The following is an 18,973-nucleotide window of genomic DNA, read 5'->3' on the forward strand; positions in this document are numbered from 1 at the left end:
AAAATGGTCACATGGAATAGCATTTTAAAAGTCAAAAGTACCTTAGAGAAGATGAAGCTGAGGCAACTGTTCATGGGTTGCAGATCACTCTCAGGACAGAGTTTAAGAGTATTATCAGGTACCACTTAGTATTGTTTCAATGTGTAGAAAATGTATACAAACTGGAACCCATGATTTTTTCAGTTCTATGGGTCAAAGTGTAGTATTTCTCAACAATTTCTATGGAACAGTCAGCAATGCATTAAATACAAAATAATGAAATAAATTCAGTATTGTTTTTACAATTTTATGAACAGAGCTATGTTAATATGCCTGGAGAAGTCTTAAAATCTATAGGGAAAAGAGAAAGGAAAGCTCAAGCACATTCTCTCTGGGTGTGAGAAATCCATCTTAGTTTCTCCTCTTCTCATTCCTGGTCTCTCCTCTTTTACTCCCTTGCCCTTGCCTTCTGGTCTTTTTTTCTGTTTCCTTCATTCTCATTCTCTCTCTCTCTCTCTCATTGCAATCAACCAACACATTCCATTAAAGTCAGCCAGTACTTTACTGAAGCCATACCACTCAAAATTCATTTTAAAAAAGCTCTTGACTGAAGATGTCATTAATTGCCCTAATTAAATAAGCCTCTATTGAAATATTCCTACTTTGTGCAAGTATGCTAGGCACTGGAGAATAACATGGAAATAATACGGTGCAACTCAGCTATAAACAAGGGAAAGAAGATGATATATATCTTTCACTGTAAATATCAAAGTATGACAAATGATTTAAAAGTGATTCAAAGTACAATGGAAGCAAGGTGGGAAATTTATAGTATTGAGTTATTCAACTTGTATTTCATATATTTCAATTTTCATGCACTTTTCTTACTATGTGCTGATAATTCAGGCAAAGCTTGAGTCTGTCTCTGTTTTATTTACTCCTCATTATTTTTAATGCCATATAAATGAACTCATTAAAAGTACTCAAAATATTTAATTGTCAAGTTGTAGAATATTTCCCAACCAGAAGAGGAAGAAGAAACTGTCACCAACTGATGACATATTTTGAGAGTCACAGAAATTTTAAAAATAGTAATAAAAATAAATAAACAATGTTTTAGCCTCCGAACACTAGGCATGGGCTTTTCCTATTGGTTTTGCCATTCTGAATGGGTAGCTGAATACACTGAAATAAGAATCCAGAAGCACATTAACTTTGACAGGTTAGGCTTATGATACATCCTGACTTCTGTTTACCTTCTAACTCACTTGCAGGGCTCAAACAATCCTTTTGCCTATTTTATTGACACAATCTTAACATCCCCAAAATGGTTTGTTTTGCTTGTACAGAACTGAATTCCAAGCAAATAATCCAAATGTTTAATCTGGTCTAGTTCAGCTGAGATAACATAAAAATAACCCCAAATTGAAGTACTAATGAAAATATCTACAGAAAATAGGCTTACTTTAAGCTAATTACAAGCTCATTTTAAGGAAAAAATTATAAATAAAAATCCATTGTGTTGTATGGACTTCAAAGGACATTAAGTTTTGGCTGGGATTTTTCTGTTTAAAATATGATTATGCAAAGTCAAGAGTCTTTAAGATCTCTCTTAAGCAAATTTGCTTCTGCTAAATTTGAAAATATTTTACATGCTGCACGTCATGTTCCTGCTGATCAAAAAGCTAAAGATTAATACAGAATATCAATCTTTAATATCGAATCCATGATTCACTTGGTTTCCACATAGAAATTATGTTAAAATATAATAAATTGATATTTGACATGTGTACTTACTTTTCAATACTAAAAATCTGTTTAAACTTATGATGGGGTATTATAAGCTAAACATAAGAAATAAAGAGCTTGAGATAAAAATCCAGTGCTAAATTAAAGTAAATAAAAACCTCTATTATTTCATTTTAATGTTTTTAGGATTCTAAGAGACGCCAGGGCTTCCTACAGTAGTTTCTCTTTACAAGTGCATTACTTATTTTTACTTATGCAATGTGAAATTAGGTTACTCTAGTCTGTTTTATTAGTTCCATTAATTTTAATGTAATTATTTTATATAGATGACAGAGAAAATTGATTTCTACATAAAATAATAAAAGCAAAACATACATATGTTTTGTAAGATCTAAAGAAAATGAGATAATAAGACAAAGAACTACTATAGTACCATTTAAAAAACTAATTTCTAAGAAAAATGTATATTGACACAATAAAAATGAGAGACATTTGCATGGGTTTTATTACATGTTAGAAATGAAAATATACTCAAAATCATAGAAATATATTTCTTAACTGTAGACAATCCCTATACTGGAGATTTTTGTAAAACAAAAGAGAAGGAGAAGAAGAATAAGCACAGTAGGATTAGAAAGGTTCTTACATTTTCTATTAGTATTTTATCTGGAGTCATTTGATGTTCTTAAACATTTATACTTAACATTCCTATGAAATGCTTTTTGAAATGCAATAAACAATTTATTTCTTATTGTGAGGAATATATACCTGAACACAATAATGACTATACACACTGAAATTTAAATTATTCATTTGTTATACTAGAAAAAATATGGTTCAATATTTAGGCAATGCTCTTGATTCATTATTAAAGCCCTTGCTTCAACATTTGATTGAAATTAATTCTGAGTACAGTAACACTATAATAACATTTAGTGTCAATCATTTAAAAATTGTTCTATGTCATGAGGGAGAAAAGCTATTATCAGGCCTAAGAATTAGTAAAAGTGTCAAGCAAGTAAATAACCTGTCATACAGCTATTAATACTGATTAATATCTGAAGCACCATCCCTTTCATAAATGAAGAGAAAATGTGGAGGCCATTGAGACCAGCAAACATACCCTAAAATATAAGGGCAGCTTGGTCCTAATCCAAATTTCTCTCATGTTGCTCTATGAACACATTTAAAATATCATTTCTAAAAAGGTTTGTTTTATACTATTTTACTGTAAGTGGGACATCAATTCATTGCAGAAAACTAGTAAAGGTGTAGGTCATCAAAAAAGAAGAAAGATGGAGGGAGGAAGAAGAGAGAAACAAAGAAACAGGGGGAAAAAATTATCCTACCAGCAAGGGTATTGGTTTTTTGTTATTAGAAATGGAGAAAGATTAAATAGAAAGATAAATTATAAAGAAAATAATCTGTTTTTCAATTGGTCATTCTACATGATTATATTTTCACATTGATAAAGTTAAGTCTGTAAAATCATTTTTAATTTATGAATAGTATTATATCACATGGCTGGCTATACCTTGAATTCTCCAACTATTATGATTTATATTTAGGAAATATATTTAAGTTTAATGCAGTTTTCTACAAGTATAAAAACTTTTCCTGCAGTTTTTATGATGCATGTGACTAATGGTTCCTGAAAATGAGTAAGAAGCATCAACCTAGTATAGTAATACAGTTCCCTGAGGGGAACATGGTAAACAAGGAAAGGTGAGTAAAATAGTAACTGCTGACAAGTTGTCTCTGAAGTGTTGGAGAAGCCCAAATGGTGTTTTTAAAGTAACTTTTTCAAAATTGGTCTTTGGCTCCAGAATTTAAATGTAAAACCCTGGCATGTCATTACAATATAGCTAGCAAAAATAAAACCATATCTGAATCCTTGTGTTATAAGACTTTCTGGGAAATATGAAAAATATAAGAACATAAGTAAATAGGCAAGAAAGCTGCTATTTATTTCAAGTACTCAAGATGGTGACTGCTTAATGACTTCCAGAGATTGCTGTTTTTGCTCTCAGAGTTGGACTTGGCTTTGGCACATGTTCTATGGACACTATTAAATAAGTTTTGACACTCTCAGCAGCGTGCTTTAGAGGAAAGGGTGTGGGTTCTAAGCTCAACTAGGCAATTGTAATTATAAAAAATATACTCTCCTAGTAAAAATATTATAAAGGGTTCACTCAAAAATGGTTTTATGTAATGTTGGCAATATTCTTGAGAGGTATGAATTATATCATTTAGGTTGGAAGAGAGAAATTTTGAGGCATTTTAAACATAAACTATAAATTGAGCAATAATAACTTATCAAAGTTATCATTTATTTTACTTAACCTCATGTTACTATAAATAACATAAGTGAACAGTGAGGGAAAAGGGGAGGGGGGAATGTGTGACGGTTGTTCTTCATGAATTCTTTTCTAAGAGAAAAACTATTCATGTGCTTTAAAATGGCAAAGTGTCAAGCCAATCTATAAACAGTCCTGTAGACCAGTGTCTCATAAACTTTGTTCCAAAAAGTTCCCTTAGAGTTTCCTATATGTGTGTGAGTGAGTGGAACTCACAGCCAGAGGACCAAATCGAACCAGAGCAGTTCAACATAATCCTGTTTTCATGTTTACTTTGTTCATGCACTTTTGCTTTAGCAAAGATTTCTTAGACTTAAAGACTTTTAAAACTGCCATTTTTAACAGGGCATATTATAACTTTACTCCATGACAGTGGTTTTGAGAAAATTTAGGAAGTTGTTCCAAAGGTATTTAGATTTTCACCATGCTGTGTTATGAGTTCCTAAGTATGCAGATGTTGTAATTCATTCATTCCATTCTTCATTAGTAGACTGAATAGGAATCTCATGTCAAAGGAAAAGGATGTTCAGAAACACTCTTTAAATGGCAAATGTGTAAATTATCAAAAACATCCATTAAGATTACATGAATGTTTAGAGTTTTAAAGATATTTTCTATTGCTTTCCTATTTTCAATCTAATATTTTCAAGTGACGAACTATCCTGTTTCTCACCAGAGAATTCTCAATCAAGAGGTAAACGTTATGCTTTGAAAACTACTTCCTCCACAAGCTATTTAGTACTGAAAATGTATTTCATTAATTTCTCTTTCCCAAATTGCTCCAGCAGCTTGAAAGCATGAACCAAGTTTTCCCAACTCCAGCCTTGGTGGATGAATCTCTCATATTTCTAAATGCTGATTCTCTGACATCTTGAATAAGAGAATTAGATAAGCCAATTTTTTCAAAGGCATAGAAGAAAAAAATCATATTAGTATAATGTCACCTCTGAGAATTTAATTAAAAGCATAACAATTACTTTATTATATGATATTAATAAAAACTTTGCTAGAAGATTTCCAGCAAACTGAAACTTTAAGTAATTATTTGAACCAACATTTTTATTAAACTAAGTCATTTATAATTATGAATTTGACTCCTAAGCAATTTTCATTACAATATTAACATACTCATAAATTTTATAAGGATAAAAAGCCCATTAGCAAATTTGTTATCTATGAAATTCTTCAATTTACATAGTCATAATTTATAACTATGAAGTTACTTTTTGACAGGCAAAAAACAATCACAGATAAAAGCAACAATGTTTCCATATTCCTTAGAAACTTGAAGGACTAAGGCTAACTTTGAACATATTAAACATTCACAAGCCATTAGGTATTATATGCTATGTGATTTTTAAAGAAACAAACAAAACTGTAGCACTAACCTAGTCCTGTAGACTAGTATAAACCAGTTTGCTCATGCTTTTTCTAAGTCATTTTTAACCATTGGCTTCCTGGTTGATTCTACTAACTGCAGTCCCAAGTTCTTGAATGGTTATATGTTCCCCTATCTAGAAGAAATATGATTATTTGAACATATTTCACATAGGTCAAAGGATAATCCCTAAATCAAAGTGATTTGTATAATAACCAAATGATAAATAATTACCTAGGTGAGACAATGCATACTGTCAAGTTATCAATATATGAGTAGTGTGTTGAATATTGGATGGTATATAAATGGCAGGAGGGAAGAAAAGAAGAAAGTGAAGGAAGAAAAATTAAGGAACAAAGGAATAAGATCATATTTATTGCAATTATATGTGTATAGGAGGCCATCAGCATCTACGGAGTAAAAATTAAATATCTATGAGAGTGAAGAAACAGAAGGTGGGATTAAGTAAACAAATCAAATTTACAAATCAAGTAAAGATAATTTAAATATATAAATACTTGCCTTACTCAGCTCCTACTAGGAAATAAAGTATGTGTTAAAAAAAATAGCTATTTGCTTTACTTCTCCCTCATTTTTTTCATGTGCGTGTGTGTGACAGAGAGAGATGGAGAAGGAGGTGAGTGGTGAGGGAGGGGAGGAGAGGAGGCATGGATGGAAAAGGAAATACTAAACAGAAATGGTAGACACTAAACAAACCTGGGAATAAAAGAATGAAATGTGCCAAATTTGACAGAACATTGCCATCATAGAAACAAAACCTGACATCCTAAATCCAACAGTAATTATGCCACACATTTTTTCCCACTCAGGGTCATAGCTTAGTTTTTGCAAGTCCTTCAGACTCCTTTCCCTTGCTTATCCTCAAAGGCTTTCCATTAACAAGGTCACCAGATTCAACCTTCTTGCAAAGTGCACCTCATTCCAAAATTTCCATTCTTTCCAGATCGCCTTTCTAACAAAATAAAGAGAAAAATGAAAAGAAGAAGAAACCAAAAAAACTTCCCACCGCTGAAGTCAATCTCCCCAAGTTACAAATAAATTTCAATAATCCCCAAGAGAAACGTGTTAATCCTAAAAATGGGATGGTATCTGATGTCGTGAGTCTTTCCTTTTCCACTCAAAGCTGGTTACATATTCAGAAAACCTCAACTACCGCAGACTTATTTCCTCACCTAGATAGTATGGAAATAGAAGCAGATAATCTGCAAATTACCTTCTGTGATTATGTATATATTGAAAGAATTTGTATTTAGGTGTGTGTGTAAATAATTGTCTCTTAAGAAATGACATTAAAATACAAAGACAGTGAAGAAGATATTTGTTGACTCTAAAGTGTTCTTGGGATAGTAATGGTTAAGTCAGAAGCATGCAGGAATTATAGATCTGCAGTCAACAAAGAAAACAGAAAATGAGTAGTGAGAAAATCAGAGGAATTATCTATTTGATAGAGTATTACAAAGACAGCTGAAAAGTTAATTTCTTTCTTCTACTAGCTGTTAATTTATCAGATGCTGTGTAAGTGTACCCATATTTTACCACCTTCACTTCTAACTAGAAAGTAAGAATTTTTCCAAAACATGAAGGTGAACATGTAAGGCTATTCCATATATATCCAGTGATGGTAGGTAGAATTTCATATTTCCCAAACTATTCATGTATCTTTCTATATATAGTTATCTTTTTCTTTCTTTCTATGTTATCTATCTATGTATCTATCTATCCACCTCTATTTAACTATCTAGTCATATCACATTTGAATTGGGCATGACTTCATTCAGATTCCACAATGGAAGTTATTTTAAAATAATCACTCCAGCAGAGGATTGTGTCGATATCCAGAGATCACCTCACAACAATTTCAGGACTTCCCCAAAGCCTACCCAGAAGTCTGGTAGACACACAACGGAAAGGTTAGCACCCAACAGGCTTTGACAAATGAACATTAAAGCCTAGGGTCAAATGATCATTTCCAACAATGATAACCATGGCTCTAAAAGACCAGAAATAGGATTGGTCTGCACACTGGGAAGAGCCCCTCAAACAAAACAACAACAACAAAAAACATCCAGCATGCCTTGGTAGTTTCTTAAAAATAACTATCCCAGATGGGTTAACTGTTTTTTCTCTTACTCCTCGAAAGAGAATATGCATCTTAGATACACACAACCTTAGAACAAGTAGCCCCTCTCTAATTTAAGGTTATCTATCAGCTTCATACTTGCTGCCTTCACAGGAAGTGAGCGGGCCAGCTCAAAAAAATAAATAAATAATAAAAATAAAAATAAATTTTAACTTAGGGAAAAAAGTGTTTATAAGACTGTATGTACCAGAGTCGATCAGAAAGATACCATTTGAGAAATCTCTTCCTCCTTTGGACACTAGTCTTTAGTTTGAAGAAAACTGTAAGTTGATTTACCAATAAATTGATTATTATACAAATCGTGTCACGTGTGAGATGAATAAAACCATTTATTTTCTTCAAAATAGAATATATAAAAATGAACATATTTAATATTTCATTACTAATCGTTAGATGTTTCAAAGCAACACATACATACTTGGCACAGATTGTTCTCATTTTTGGCGCCCTATGTTTGCTCTCTTATTCTTTGGAGTTCCTTGCTCTTCCTTGTTACCTTCTTGGATGTTTGATATTTCCTTGTCTGCCTTTTAGGTGAGGAATGCCAGTAATTACAACTGAATTAGAGTTCTGCTTTAAAAATATAGATGATCTGATACACCAAGAAATAATTTCAAGTTTTGGCACTTCTTAATTAAAACATTTTTTTAAAGGATATACAGAGAGCATGACTGCACAATTCATGTTAAATGCATTTTTCAATGCTATATGTTCTCACAAGCTTTCACTTTCATTATTGACAGTGACTTTTAAAACCATGCAAAAGTATATTTTTATGTATCCTTATTTTGCATTAGCACCATAACTTCACAATAAACATGTATACTTCAGCAGAGTTGGACCCCTAATACCTTAAAAAATAGATTGCTTTAAAAATGACAAATTATATATTGCACAATTTAATAATAAATAAAACCTCAGAAATTATTCCTTAAGTAAATTTTTTCTAGCTTTAGTATTTTCAGCTTTAAGTCAAGCTTTGCTTGAAAATTATGTCAAAGAAATATAAATATCAGCACTTTTATACATGGGAGGAATGTAGAAGCCATTACATCTTTGTGATTTAGACCTACTTTCTGCAGAAACTCTGTATATAGGCTAGGGGGAAAAAAAAAAAAAAGGTTTGTCATAGGTCTATCTGAAATACCGAAAGCTTTGCTGTACTTTATCTCTGCACTTTGGAGGTATTTAGGGAGAAAAATATTTCTTCCTTGCAAAAGAATTTGGGAAGACTTTATTTTAAAAATATGTCTTTCGGGCTTCCCTGGTCTCAGTGGTTGAAAGCCTGCCTGCCGATGCAGGGGACACGGGTTCATGCCCCAGTCCGGGAAGATCCCACGTGCCGTGCAGCGGCTGGGCCTGTGAGCCATGGCCGCTGAGCCTGCGTGTCCGGAGCCTGTGCTCCGCAACAGGAGAGGCCACAACAGTGAGAGGCCCGCGTACCGCAAAATATATATATATATATATGTCTTTCCATTTAGTGATTTAATGTATTTCCCCATTTGAATAAACTCACTTGCAAAAGTTGGTAAGGGATTTTCTTAAGTACCAATAGTTAATCTGGAAAAAGGTTTTTAATTGTATTGCCTGTTTGCATAGGAATGAACGAGAGATTTCAAATAATCTATTGTAAATTCTTTAAAGGAAAATGATAATGTGCATGACCTAGGCACAGATTTATGCTCTTCTAATTTGATAAATGTCTCAACCAAATACCATAACAAAATTTTGTTTCTACTCAATTCTCACTTAATTGAATTTTTACTCCTTTGTAGAGCCCAGAATCACCACAAGCTCATTGACCAGCTACCATTTTCTCAGTATGCTTTGCTTGCAAATATTTTCTTTGTATCCTTGAATTTATCCATTTCCAATGTAATTCCAAAATCAGGCAAAGGATAATATTTTATGCAGCTGCATGACTTCTTATTGAGCCCTGCTTTGCTCCTCAGATGACCGAGATTAAAAAGTCAGTAAATATTCTGCCACTCTTGGCCCTGATAGATTAGACCATCCAGCAGTGAATGTTGTCAGTAACTATGAGCATAATTCCAAACTGCTGCATGTCTACTCTGACAGTATTTTGGAAATTAGCTCTCAATAATGAAAAAAAGCACTCCTGGAAGATGAGACTATATATATATATATATGACATTAAAAGTTGGGGGTTTTATTTGTTTAATAGACTTCTTAGAATAGACATAATTTGCTTACTGGAAACCAAGTTTTACAGAATGAAATCCATCTTTCAAAGTTTTCTTCTATTTATATATTTTGCCACTACATAATTCTTTGATGCTGATTTCTTAGTGATTTTCTAAGGCCTCAAAGAAGACTTCATTTATCAAAATATAAAAATCACTAATTAGCCCTGTGCTCAACCACTGAAAAGATGTGTAAATTTTGTTTTTTAAAAAAAATTAATGTTTCAAAGAGTTTGTCTAATTCCATTAATTCACCATACCTCTTGGGATTACAAAACTGTTGCTTTTCCTTGATATGACAGATGCTGTTCTTATTACACCAATATCCCCTTTCTCAGCCATTTACCATTTCCTTGCTCTCAGCATCGTATCTCTATGTCCAAATAGTTCTCACTGACTGCTGATACCTGCTCATTCTTTGTATGATCAGGACATAAGTGCAATAGAAGGAATGCTCCCCATAAATATAGCTCCACTGATAACTCACATGCGGTGGTGTATGTTCTACATCATTTCTCAGAGCCTTTCAATGATATTAAGCTCTATTTGCTCATAGAGGCAACTTATTTGATAAAACACTTTTTATTGGCCTCCTATATTTTGCTATCACACTTCCTTACTTCTCTACTGGCATTTCCAGGGACTGTCTTCCAAATAAGTTTCTTGTACTCAAATGCTCTTCTCAGGGTTTGTGCCTGGGGAAACTCAAACTAAGATACTTATCTTTAAGATGCTTGATTTTCCCCACATTTCTACATCACTGAAATTATGATGTAACACTGTATGTTTCACCTATATTTGGATGGCTACTTGGTTCACATTAAATCCTTCAAAGATCCTATCTGTGCTATTATGATTCTTCTCTCCCCACCATGGCTGGCTGGCCTAGTAATAGAAGTTTCTGACCCCAGCTGGATCAATCTTATTTCTTCCATGAAATTAAAACTTGAATAAAGGACCCAGAGACTGGACTGGCTGAGGCATGTTAAAGGTCGTGTCCTAGAATAAAGAATGAAAAATTCCTTTATTGCGGTCCCAAAGCTCAATAAAGGCTTCTTTACCAAGGCTTGCTGCCTCTTCTTTAGTACTATGAGGCTATCTCAAAACATTTCAATAAACACCCCCTCCCAGAATTGTTTTCTGTTGCATGAAATGCCTCTCTCATCCCTTTCTTTACCCCCCAAAAAGAATATTTAATGCTCAAAAGCCACAAGTCATTGGTATAAAATTCCTGATCCATTCATCTCTCCTACCACCTAGAGTTCCACTAACACTTTTCCATTTTTATTTTGCTCTTACTTAATACACATGTTAATAATTCTAGCCACCTGGAATCCTTCTTGGAAATAGGGTACCCATTTTAGATAACCTATAATCGTCAAAGAGTGAAAATAAGGTTTGAAATCTGTCAAACACTATTTGTTATCAGCTAAGAAACAGATGATTCATTTAAAAGATTTTTCCTGAGTGCTATTTTATGATGGCCACCGTGCTGACTAAATGTGACAGAGATGAACGATCTGTCTGCCTCATTCTACTCTTGTTCTGCAAAATGATTTTTTTGGTTTCTGAATATTTACTTACAATGTTCAGTTGAATCTTCTCCTGAAAAGTTAACAGGCAGACTAAACTATAAAGTTTTAGCTCCAATTATAAATTCCTGGGTAAAGAACTCTGACAGGCCCAGCTTGGTTCAAGTGATTATCCCTCCAGCACCCAATGAAGGCTAGGACAGAAGAGTAATACTGTATTTTACAAAATGATTGCAGATGCCTCATCACTGTTATAAGGAGGAAGCTGGGAGTCTGTAGGGTGTAGGACTAGGAAGAACTTCCAAGAGGTGTCTGTTTATTGTAGATAGAGTTTCATACATCCTAGGTTTCCTGAGACATACCTCGTTTGAGTCTGTGTTTTAGGTATAATTACTAATACTGCCCACTTTTGCTCTCAAAAGAGTTCTCCCTTGGATTATATATGTGACTCTAGTTACAGAGATCATTGAGGGCAACCCTATCCTTTTACTTGAGAGGACAAACGAGACCTAGAATGGTTATGAGACTTTTTCAAGGTCATCCAATTAGCAGTATATGTATCAGTAAAATTCAGGTGTGTAGTACAGCATTTTAGTTATTAGTTTATATTTTTGAGTCCATTCTTTCAGTATTCCAGGTTGTGATTGACAGCATGGTGTCATGATATGGTTGGTTAAAGTTCAGCTGAATTGAGTAGTCAAGGAACAGAGCAACCCCAGCTCCATTCAGTAACATCAGGATCAGAATTAGCATCCTAAACAATAAGCCAGATAAAGATAAAAGAACACTGCCCTGCAGAACTTTTCTTAGGATGTACAACACTAATAAAATACAGTATAATTCAAAGTCACTGTTTTTGGTTTGTTTCCGTAACATTGGCTGAATGAAACCTAGCCTTGTCTCTATCATTAAGCATTTGTGCTCTTCTTAAGAAAACATTCAGCCTAAAAGTTTAAGCACTAAGGGTAGCCACCCTTCCAACTGGCTAATGAAACCAGAGTATAGTATCTGAAAATGACTCTTCTCTCAAAACAGACCTTCAGAAAATATAAGACCTGTAGCTTTTCAGAAGAACATATCCCACTTCTGGGGAAATGACCTTCTTCTGAGGTTAGTGTAAAGAAAATTTGTAAAGTAGGAAAAGTTGGTAATATTTCAATACTCTAAAACCGTCCCTTCTCCATATCCTTTGTGACACCATTTTCCCATACTATCCTCTGGTCTCTGAGTTTTTTGTTGTCATCATTTTTTACTTTGAAATTTTGTTCTCTGGAAATGAATTTTTACATTTCTACAAAGGATAGATGACTATTAGGTATTCTGTTATTTCTCCCAAGATAGCTGCTCTATAAGTCTTATCTATAAAGCCCACACATTTGGAACTCTAGGAATTAAATTTTAAGCATTAGCAAAACGCAGTATTGTTTGGGATAGAAGAGACTTAGAACTCCTCTAGCCATGCCAAGTGTGTGCCTCCATAATCCATCCATTTTCCACCTATTAGAAAACTGATTCTGCCTTCCAGCTTAAGTTCTATGCATAGCTAGCAAAGCTGAATGAATACTCCTTTCAAAATATTCCAAATTGGAAAATTAACTTCACAGATTATCGGTTGCAAAACACCCTAAAAATATGGCAGAATGATCAGTAGCTACTATACATTTCAATGCCAGGAGCTGAGAAAAAAAATCACAGGCAAAAGATGGAATTTAGATGAGTTCCCTAAAGGAAAGCTTTAGATTTTTGCATACTGATAGATGATTTTCAGAGGAAGCTGAATTATGACTTTTCCCAATCAACTCATCCTTGAAAACATCAATAGCAGCACAATACTTTGAACATACTCACTTAAATATATGCCAGCTGAAATTGTGAACAGAATGAGCTGGTGAGCAGGAACTTCAAATTAAGAAGAAAATTTCTCATACTTCTTACATGCCACTGAAAATAAGAAAAGTAAAAGACATGTTAAGAGCCTAGTCTCATTTCTTATTATTAATTGCTATGGTGGGAACTTAAACATTTTGATTTCTTATAATTATTGTTCTGCGGTTTGTTGCATTTTTAATAGCGGAATGTGCTATAGAATCAATGAAATATCTTTCTGAAATTTAAATGACTGTCAGATTTCAGGGCTAATTTTTTAACTCGTTGGTCCTCATTTTTGAACAAGATAGTGTGTGTAATTATAACCATAACCTACTTACTTCATGGGAAGATTATAAGGAATAACTTACTGTTACCAATATACCCTTTAGCAATCTTAAGAAAAAATATAAGATAGTAAGGTGTATTTTTTAAAGGGTGTAGAAATGTAGAAAATTCACAAAAGGAGTAGCTTCAGGGGTAACTAAATTAAGCATCCATGAATCAGTCTGGAATTTTCAGTAGTGCAATTCAGAAGAACAATATCAGTGACTAAATTAAAAGTTACTTTGGGACTCCTGGCTGAGTTTACTCTTCTATCACCTATATACTTAGTAGACCTAAATAAATATTTATTTATTTCTAATTAATGTGTCAAATTATAATCCAAAATATTAAGAATTTGCTTCCTTACACCTTCCAAACTATTTTTCAGCTCAAGTTATAATTGTCAAAAGCTATTTTGAGTTTATAATTACAAAAATAAAGACTGGCAGGGGGGTAGATACACAGGTGATTTCCTTTCATTCCTCTCTTCCTGAATCTTGTTGAAAGCATAATCTATAAGGGTACTCTATAACTGCAATACTTGAATTTCAATACTTGAATCAATTTTCAAATTAAAGATTTATTTCCTAGCTGTCTGAACCACTGAACTGGGAGTTGTCCACTCTGTGACACCTGGGTTATATTGTTTTTAAGTTTAACTTGAGAACCACATTCTTGAGGAAGTATCATCTTAATTAAGGAGCTTAGAAAAATATTCTCCAATTTTTAAATTATTTGCAAGTTATTTATTTAGGTCTACTAAATCACAGGGGAACAGGCCAATTCCATATGATTTAAATGGTTTTAGATATGACAGTGTGCTTCCATGAGGTGGTGAACAGTAGAGAAAAACATCTTTAGCTGGGAGCCTGAAGACTTCACTTCTAGTCTTAACTCTGGCATTGTGTAGCTGAAAACAAGTAATTTTTCCACTGAATAGACTTATATGTCATCAGTCGTTAAAAAGAAACAGTCACTTGGGATTACTTCTACAGTCACTTCCACCTGAAAACAAACAAAACTATGGTTCTGCTATGCAGAGCACAACTAAAATACCTAGTTGATGCTAAAGAGTCCTACAAGAGTAGCCCTAATCAGTAAATATTGATACTAAGATTTGTATCTAACTTATCAATTGTTCATGTGTAGTTTGGTTTGTAAACTCTGCTTCTTTCTATTTATTACTTATTTTACTAGAAAATCCTTATTGATACTATTCCCTAACAAGTTCTATCTTCTAGAAAGTCCCTCTTTAAAGGCAAAACTTGAATCTCAGGATTGTTCAACACTCAGCATTCCTAGTCCTCAAATGATTGAAGTACCTTATTGTCTTAGTTATTTTTCTCCAATTTCCCTTATTATGTTTCAATTTAAACTCAATGACTTAACTTTGGTTTCTTTCCTTCCCTTTTTTATATGCTTTCCCCCCCTTATTCAAAGTATCTAGAATTTGGGAAGTATTGAAGGAACAGAAGGACAACACAGTCTTGCTCATTGTGGAGGAAAAATATCACACTTTTTTTCTCTATGTGAAAAGTGTATTGACATGTCAGAAAAATATGGATAAGGAATTTATTAGTAAAAATTAGAAATTTTTGTCTACCGACTCAGTTATTCCGTTTGATTTTCTAAGTCACAAAGTTTCTTGCATACTTATTTCAAAGATTATAGTACTCTTTGACTACTATACCAAATTTTTCAAAATTTCTTTTGTATTTGTTCTAACAAATAATGTACCTCCTTTTTACCAAGTTTTGTGTTTTTCATGTATTAATGGGTCTGTTTACATAGGGAAAATTTTCCAGAAAGATGCATTTTTGAAGAAAAATATGTTGTTAACCAGTCTAGAATTTTGCTAGGATATTAACATTAAACTCTAAGGTCTTGAGAGCAAGAATTGTCAAATAAATAACTCAATATATAATTTGTTAAATCTTAACATATTTATTGAATATCTGCTACTTCCAGGAGATGTGTTAAACCTCTGCTTATAAAGAGCTCAGAAGGACACATAATATACTGGCTTATACAAAAATTACTTTATATCACCAGTATCTCTAGGCACAGTGCTTGATTGACATGTGGTAGTAATAAGGTTTCTTAAGTGAATTAACTAAAACACATCATTCAGCTCTTTATGCTCTTCTATTTAAAATATTAAAAAACTACCATAAAAGTATAACAAACAACTCTATGCTCACAAATTTGATAATGTAGATGACATAAAACAATTATTTGATATATACAAACTACCCAAATTCAGACATGGTACACAATCTGAATATCCTTATACCTATTAAAAATTGAATCAATAATTAATATCCTTGTAAACAGTAAATCACCAGATCCAGATGGTTTCACCAGTGAATTCTATCAAACAAATAAAGGGGAAAAGGGATATCAATTCACAAAAATCTCTTCCAGAAAATAGAAGCAAAGAAAATACTTCCTAAACCATTCTATGAGATCAGCATTACCCAAACACCAAAACCAGAAATTCAAATACAACAGTATATGAAAAGAATTATACACAATGACCAAGTATACAAAGCTGGGTCAACATTTGAAAGTCAATCAATGTAAGATATCACATCACTAAAGAAGGAAAATCATATAATCCCATTAACTGTCACAGGAAAAGCATTTGACAAAATCATATACCCAATCATGATAAAAATACTCTGTAACTAGGAATAAAAATAAATTTCCTTAGTTTGATAAAGAACATCTACAATCTACTGCTCATATCCTATCTAATAGTGAGAAGCTAGACACTTTCCACATTGTGAACAAGGCAAGGATGTCCCCTCTTACCACTCCTACTCAGTGTCATACAGGAAGTTCTGGCTAGTGCAATAAAACAAGAACAAGAAGTAAAATTTACACAAATTTGGAAGGAACAAATAAAATTGTCTCTATTCATAGATAGCACGATTGTCTATGTAGCAAATCTTAAAGAATTGTCAAAAAAAGCACTACAACTAATAAGTGAGCATAAATGAGGCTCAGGACACAAGATTAAAATACAAAAGTCAATTGCTTTTCTATATACCAGCAATGAACAATTGGACTTTGAAATGTATAAAAAACAATAACATTTATAATAGCACTCAAACAATGAAACATGCATAAATCTAATGAAATATGTATAGGACCCATAAGCAGAAGTATGAAACACTGGTGAAAAAAAATCCAAAAAAGATCTCAATAAATGGAGAGATGTTCTATGCTCCTGGATGGAAGACATTATTATTAAGATGTCAATTCTTCCTAACTTGATCTATACAGTCAATGCAATCCAAAACAAAATCCTAGCAAGCTATTTTGCAAATATTGATTCTAAATTTTATATGGAAAAGAAAATGTCTTGGAAGAGTCAACACAATAATTAAGAAAAAAGTTGGAGAACTGGATGCTCATTTGCAAAAAATAAAAGCAAAAATAAAACAAAACAAGACAAAATTACACCTTACATAAAAAACTAACTCAAAATGGATCTTACATCTAAAATGCAAAACATAAAACTTATTGATAAAGACATAGAAGAAAATCTACAACCCTGGTTTGGTGATGAGTTTTTAACAAAATACCAATAGCCTAATCCATGAAGAAAGGTAAATTGGACTTCATTAAAATAAAAACAAATTCTGCTCTGTCAAAATCATTGTTAAGTGAATAGAAAGATAAGCCAAAGGCTGGCAAAATACAGTTGTAAAACATATAACTGATAAACAACTTGAATCCAAAATATACTAAGAACTCTTACAATTCCAAAGAAAACAAAACACAATTTGAAAATGGGCAAGAGATATGAACAGACACATCTTCAAAGAAAATATACAGATGGCAAATAAGCATATGAAAACATGCCAACAGTGTTTGTCATTAGTGAACCACAAATTAACACAATAACGAGATAGTCCTTCACACCTATTAGAATAGCTAAAATGAAAAAAAAAAAAAACCAACAATATCAAAGTCTGATAAAGAGGTGGAGTAACAGGATATCTCACTCATTGCTGGTGAAATTGCAAAATGGTACAGCCACTTAGAAAGACAGACTGCCAGTGTCTTCAAAGGCTAAACATAATCTTAACATACAATCCAGGAACTGTGTTCCTAGGTATTTATTCAACCAATTTAAAAAATAATGTTCACACAAAACTTATACGTTTATAGGAGGCTTTAGTTTTTGGTGATTATGGTAAAGCTGTTATAAACATTCAAATGTAGCCTGTAGTGGCTGGAAAAAGGCAAGAAAATAGATCTCCTGTAGAGCCTCCATAAAAAAATGCAGCAGCCCTGCTGACACCTTGATTTTAGCCAGTAAAATTATGACATATTCCTGACCTAAAGAAATATAATTAGCATTGTTTAAGCCACTGTGTTTGTGGTAATTTGTTATAGCAGCAATAGGATACTAATACAGTGGCGGCTGGTGGGATCTAGGTTTTTGTGGGATCTAGGTTTTTCACTGTTGGAATACAAAGTTACAAATAAATAGGAGAGGTGGCTAAAATGATCCATGTGATAATGGGTTAGAGTTAGAGACATCACTACAAACTCATATTTAGCTTAATATACAGATGGCTACATGTAGAAATATGTATAGATATGTGAAAATACACATATTACTACAGATATATATATCTTCAGTACTGTTAGCTTGAGAGGACTTACAAACAATGCCACACCAGTAATAATGAGCACATCTAGCACAAGATGTTGTTTCTAATACCATTCTGCAATACAAGGAGTCAGAGCTCCTCGAGAAATGGCTGATACTAGGACTGGGACAGGAAATATAGAAGTTGAGTCTGGAACATTTTAAGAGCCAACTAAAAGGACTCCCAATGGCCAAAGCTGGAAAAAATGTGAGCAAAAAATTGAATTAAATAGTATTGGATTTATAAGCCACAGTATAAAACAAATAGCCCATACTGAGAAAAATTAATGGTTTATAAATAAGGGGGGAGGGAATAAACAAACGTATCATATTGTAAGAATCTCAAATAGTTAATGTAGGTATTTTGTCCTTAAGGAGATAGTATATAACTCTTGACTCCTTAAATGTGGGCTGCACATTGTGTCTTTCTTCCTAAAAGTACAGCAGAGAAAGGAGAAATATGACAAACACAACCTCAAGTCAGGTGACCAAATTAACATCGACGATAATAAGTCATTTGATATTAAGTGCCCTTGATATGATGTGATGAAAATCCCCCCCCCAAATACATTATCCTGATATAATCATGAGAAAAACAGCAGGAAAATTCCAACTGAGGTACATTCTACAAATTACTTGACTAATATTCCTCAACAGTGTCAAGGTCCTCAAAAGTAAGAAAAGCCTAAGAAACAGTCACAATCAAGAGGAATTAGGGGAAAACTAAAGAAATCTTAACAAGTTATATACTTTA

At 33.0% G+C, this 18,973-nt stretch overlaps 1 protein-coding gene across 1 annotated transcript in view; it reads right to left on the reverse strand.

Annotated features, from left to right (window-relative positions):
- DNAJB9 (DnaJ heat shock protein family (Hsp40) member B9) overlaps positions 1–18,973 on the reverse strand; it is a 700,535-nt gene that overhangs the window by 127,653 nt on the left and 553,909 nt on the right. Inside the window, exon 13 of the transcript XR_010842140.1 lies at positions 13,209–13,301. The gene's annotated coding sequence lies outside the window, so the exon portion shown is untranslated. The remainder of the gene's footprint in view (positions 1–13,208; positions 13,302–18,973) is intronic.

Source organism: Kogia breviceps, chromosome 9 (genome assembly GCF_026419965.1).
Source record: "Kogia breviceps isolate mKogBre1 chromosome 9, mKogBre1 haplotype 1, whole genome shotgun sequence".
Classification (NCBI taxonomy): Eukaryota; Metazoa; Chordata; class Mammalia; order Artiodactyla; family Physeteridae; genus Kogia; species Kogia breviceps.